We start from the raw sequence: 5,760 nt of genomic DNA on the forward strand, positions 1-5,760 counted from the left end.
GGACCACACGACTGGGCAATAATCAAGATTAGACTAAACTAGAGCCTGCAAAACTTGCTTTTTGAAGTGTGGTGTCAAAAAAGTAGAGCATTTGAACTCCCCCATCTTTACAACCACTGAATCTATATGTTTTGACCATGACAGTTTACAATCTAAGGTAACGCCTTAAATAATTTAGTCTCCTCAACATGTTCAACAGCCACACAATTCATTACCAGATTCAGCTGAGATCTAGAATTTAGGAAAAGAATTATACCAAATACAATGCTCTGAGTTTTAGAGATGTTCAGGACCAGTTTATTACTGGCCACCCATTCCAGCCTTTCTATTCTTGACTTTCACCTCTTCCACACTCACTTTACGGAATTCAAAATTGCAACACTTGCCTTTCATAATTTGGTAAATTACGTATGGATGTGTAGGTTCAGAATTTGTCATTGTCATGCCTAAGTTTGCTAATTTTCCCAATAAAAAAAATATTAAAGTTGCAATTATCAGTGAGTTTTGTGATGAATAAGCTATCTGATTCAAGGAATGATGGAGTCGAGTTCACCTTTTTGCCCAAAATGTAATTTAAGGTGCGCCAAAGCCAAAGGACATCTTCTCCATCCTTGAAGAGGACTGCATGTTCCCCAAGTCTTTAGACACTACCTTCAAGAACAAGCTTTATGACCAGCATCTTGGCAAAAACCAGGCGTTTGAGAAGCCCAAGCGTGCCAAAGGCAAGGCAGAGGCCCACTTCTCCCTGGTGCACTATGCCGGCACTGTGGACTACAACATTACTGGCTGGCTGGACAAGATCAAGGACCCCTGAATGATTCTGTTCTTCAGCTGAAAGTCCTCAGTGAACTGTTGTCTGCCTTGTATGTTGCTGCCCCACCTGAGGGTAAGACTAGCATCACATCAACAGATGTAATTCAGTTCTAGTCACAACTCAGACGCACATTTTTTAAAGGGGAAATCCCCAGTTGCTACATCAATTTTTGGACTTATGTGCCCATTGGGAAACCCTGTGCTAAATTAATACAATGTTAAATGAATATAAACAAACACTATATAGCCTAAAAATATGGTTAAAACTATAATTGTTATTTAATGGATGGTCACTGCTTGCATCCGTAGCTCCGTCTTTGAATTTGAGGTTGGTTACATTTCTTCAGCTTTTTACCGAAACCCGGGAGCTGCTTTGTTATTATTTCAAGTGCTGATGATTTAAAGTCTTGGTTTCTCAGGGTTATTCACTGGGTTAATATTGGCAGCATTTGCATTCAATGCCTAGTGCAGTTAAAAACGTGTTATATAGGTTGGAATAATACTGTGAAATTCAAAAAATGGTGACAATGCCCTTTTAGTGTAAAAGCTTTTTAAAAAGGGCGTGATTTGGTGGGATGGAGTTTGTGGCGTGCCTGATGACATCACCAGGCAGTACATGAGTTAATAGACCAATAAGAAAGATCTTTCCAATTTCTCTGCCAATCCATGTTAATTGAAAACAATTACAGTAAGGTACATAATTGTTACCCAGAAATGATTTTTTTTTCAGAAAAGATTTTGAGATTTAAAAAAAAACAGCTGCATTGGACCTTTAAGATAAATGTGAAATTAACCCGAGATTGTCTTGTTTATAAGGATCTCTTTTTAACAGATACAAGCAAGAAAGGAGGCAAGAAGAAGGGTGGTTCCATGCAGACTGTGTCCTCGCAGTTCAGGGTGATCTTTTGAAATTTGTTTATTCAGTCCTTCAAAAGGTGCATTGATTATCCCAAATTATTTATTTAAAAATTGGTTTGTAATCCTCTTACAGGAGAACTTGGGCAAACTGATGACCAACTTGAGGAGCACTCATCCTCACTTTGTGCGCTGCCTGATCCCCAACGAGTCAAAGACTCCAGGTACAAGAAATATTGAGTTAAATATTATACACTATGGGTCAAAAGTTTTAAAACACATACTCATTCAAGGGTATTTTTGTTCATTTTTGTTTATTTTTTAAAACTATTTTTTACATTGTAGAATAATAGTGAAGACATCAAAACTATGAAATAGGACATATGGAATAATGTAGTAACCCAAAAAAAGTGTTAACTTATCAAGGGTCAGTGTCCCAATTTACAGCAGCTATTAGAGTGAAAGTATACCATGCTATTGTTTGAGGAGAGTGCCACAGGAGAGAGGACAGTGAACTTAAAAATGTATGAATAAAACAATTTGGGCAGTCTTGATATCCCATTTTGAATCTGGTCTCTGGTCTCTGGTCTCTGGTTTAAGGTGAGCCGAATGTGTCAGGGCATTCAAATAGGTTCACTCACCAATAAGGATATTAACTTTATTAAAATAACTTAACTGATAAGGGAGCTGGTCACAATGCCCACACAAAAATGGATAGAGAAAGCCCACTGAGTGAGCCTCTGGGTTATATATCGTCTCAGGATAGGTCCAACCTCAGAGATGACATGGTTCCAAACACCATCCCCACACAGCCAGCACTTGGCCTCCAGTACAAAGAACTTGTTTGTTCAGTACTAAGAACACCTTTCGTTACTTAGTCTCCACCTTGCTAAAAGGAGGGGGTGACTGACGCACAGACACTGTGGAGACAACTGATTGGTTCCCCGTTACTCATATATTCACTTATGGAAACAATGTTTCCGCCTGACCTCCTTTGCCCTATTCTCTTTCTGATATTCTACATAGCAACAGGGACATGTGGTAGACAAGCCTGACTTCTCCCCTCTCTGGACCCCAGGTGACTGAGAGAGGACGTGCATCTGCCAACACCAGAGTCTGAAGGGATACATTCAAATAAGAGTTCAATCATATACGCATAATATGCAGATTAGCTATGTTACTTAGCGAATTCTGATTCTCCTACCACATGTGTTACAGTGGTATGGCTGCAGTTCTGTATCAGTTTACATTAAACCATCTACCGCTGCCCAATACCTTTCAACTTATGAACACATTATCCCATGGTTTGTGGTGTTGTTCCCCTCTGTTGATCCAACCCTTTATATCTGTTACCATCTGACTGTGGTTCCATTGACCATATTTACCTGTGGCCCAGGTGTTCTTCAAAGCCGGTCTGCTGGGGGTCCTGGAGGAGATGAGAGAAGAGAAGCTGGCCTCTCTGGTCGACATGGTCCAGGCTCTCAGCCATGGGTTCCTCATGGGGAGAGAGTTCACCAAGATGATGGAGAGGAGGTAAGGAATAGTAGACATCTTGGCAAAGCTTCCTATGAACCACCTGTATGTAAGGAATTATTATTATTATTTATTTATTTCAACTTTATTTAACCAGCTAGGCAAGTTCAAATCAAATCCAATTTTATTTGTCACATACACATGGTTAGCAGATATTACAGTTTTTCTCAATTGCTAAAACACAATTTCTGAAACCTTGCTCCATTTCCTGAAAACATTAAATACAAAACCTAATTTTCACTATTTACATAACATCTGACTCCTCTTGCAAAATGAAACATTCGCCTCAAAACAGTTTTACCTGTGTTCAACATCAAACACTGCTCTCAAATCATTAACAAAGTGGTCAAAATGATATAGACTCTCAAGCAGTCAGTAAACAATACACCGAAAAATAGAAAACACATTGTTCAAAACATACAATTCTCAGGGAGAAGTACATTTTTAATCTAAAAAAATATTCATATTTTTCCGTCATTGTCTTTTGATGAACGAAAACATGTTGTATCATAGTAGCTCAAAATTGATCAGAAATTACTACTCTGCTTTGCTCTTTGTAATTTTGTTTTTTGTTCTTCCTCCTCCTTGTACCCCTATTTTTACAGTACTGTACCCTGCATCTCACAAACTTGTCCTTTGTCTCTGTGATACTGTAATTCTTGTTCTTTGTTGATATGAACCTGCAACCAGTCAAAATCTATTGAGCAGTCAGTACTGTTAATAAATGGAAAGCACAATGTTCAGGACCATACAATTTGTCCACAGCCTACAATGCACTGTACTACAGTATCCATTCTCAGACTTTCTCCTTCCCACCTTCAACAACCTGTTTGCTCTCTGAACTGGCTTATATTGGTTGTGTCGCATCATTTGAAACAGGTTAAATCAATTTTGAGTGGTTGTGTTCAATCAATGACATATGTTCTCTATTTGTATTTGATTGTTGCCACTTGTGTTTACCAGTATGGATGACATGTGCATTAGAGTACAGAATGTGTTTTGAGAATGAGAATGTGTTTAGAGTTTTGCTGAAAAGTCTAAGTGAGATCTGCAAATTGTGTTTTACCATCTGAAATGGTTTAAGGTATTGACAACAGACTGCGTAATTAGCTAAATGAGTCCAGGCAACTGAGAACTTTGTTCAGCCAATGGGTTTTAGTGTTTTAGCATTTGAGAAAAACTGGTATGCGAGTGTAGCAAAATGCTTGTGCTTCTAGTTCCGACAATGCAGTAATAACCAACGAGTAATCTAACCTAACAATTCCACAACTACTACCTTTTACACACAAGTGTAAAGGGATAAAGAATATGTACATAAAGATATATGAATGAGTGATGGTACAGAACGGCATAGGCAAGATGCAGTAGATGGTATCGAGTACAGTATATACATATGAGATAAGTATGTAAACCAAGTGGCATAGTTAAAGTGGCTAGTGATACATGTATTACATAAAGATGGCAAGATGCAGTAGATGCAGCAAGATGCAGAAGTTTAAATGAGTACAGTATATACATATACATATGAGATGAGTAATGTAGGGTATGTAAACATTATATTAAGTGGCATTGTTTAAAGTGGCTAGTGATACATTTTTACATCATTTCCCATCAATTCCCATTATTAAAGTGGCTGGAGTTGAGTCAGTGTGTTGGCAGCAGCCACTCAATGTTAGTGGTGGCTGTTTAACAGTCTGATGGCCTTGAGATAGAAGCTGTTTTTCAGTCTCTCGGTCCCAGCTTTGATGCAACTGTACATACCTCGCCTTCTGGATGATAGCAGGGTGAACAGGCAGTGGCTCGGGTGGTTGTTGTCCTTAATGATCTTTATGGCCTTCCAGTGACATCGGGTAGTGTAGGTGTCCTAGAGGGCAGGTAGTTTCCCCCCGGTGATGCGTTGTGCAGACCTCACTACCCTCTGGAGAGCCTTACGGTTGTGGGCAGAGCAGTTTCCGTACCAGGCGGTGATACAGCCCGACAGGATGCTCTCGATTGTGCATCTGTAGAAGTTTGTGAGTGCTTTTGGTGACAAGCCAAATTTCTTCAGCCTCCTGAGGTTGAAGAGGCCCTGCTGCGCCTTCTTCACAACGCTGTCTGTGTGGGTGGACCAATTCAGTTTGTCTGTGATGTGTACCCCGAGGAACTTGAAACGTACTACCCTCTCCACTACTGTCCCGTCGATGTGAACAGGGGAGTGCTCCCTCTGCTGTTTCCTGAAGTCCACAATCATCTCCTTTGTTTTGTTGACGTTGAGTGTGAGGTTATTTTCCTGACACCACACTCCGAGGGCCCTCACATCCTCCCTGTAGGCCGTCTCATCGTTGTTGGTAATCAAGCCTACCACTGTAGTGTCGTCCGCAAACTTGATGATTGAGTTGGAGGCGTGCGTGGCCACACAGTTGTGGGTGAACAGGGAGTACAGGAGAGGGTTCAGAACGCACCCTTGTGGGGCCCCAGTGCTGAGGATCAGCGGGGTGGAGATGTTGTTACCTAACCTCACCACCTGGGGGTTGTTGAGAACAACACAGAGTTACACATGTAGTAAACAATTATACATTC

General features: G+C 40.3%; 1 long non-coding RNA gene across 1 annotated transcript; it reads left to right on the forward strand.

Moving 5' to 3' along the window:
- Nucleotides 1–856: 856 nt before the first annotated feature.
- Nucleotides 857–1,894, forward strand: LOC112245717. The gene is made up of 3 exons (XR_002952791.2): nucleotides 857–886; nucleotides 1,646–1,710; nucleotides 1,805–1,894. It is a non-coding gene; the product is annotated as an uncharacterized LOC112245717 (long non-coding RNA).
- Nucleotides 1,895–5,760: the final 3,866 nt, after the last annotated feature.

This window comes from Oncorhynchus tshawytscha, linkage group LG24 (genome assembly GCF_018296145.1).
Source record: "Oncorhynchus tshawytscha isolate Ot180627B linkage group LG24, Otsh_v2.0, whole genome shotgun sequence".
Taxonomy (NCBI): domain Eukaryota; kingdom Metazoa; phylum Chordata; class Actinopteri; order Salmoniformes; family Salmonidae; genus Oncorhynchus; species Oncorhynchus tshawytscha.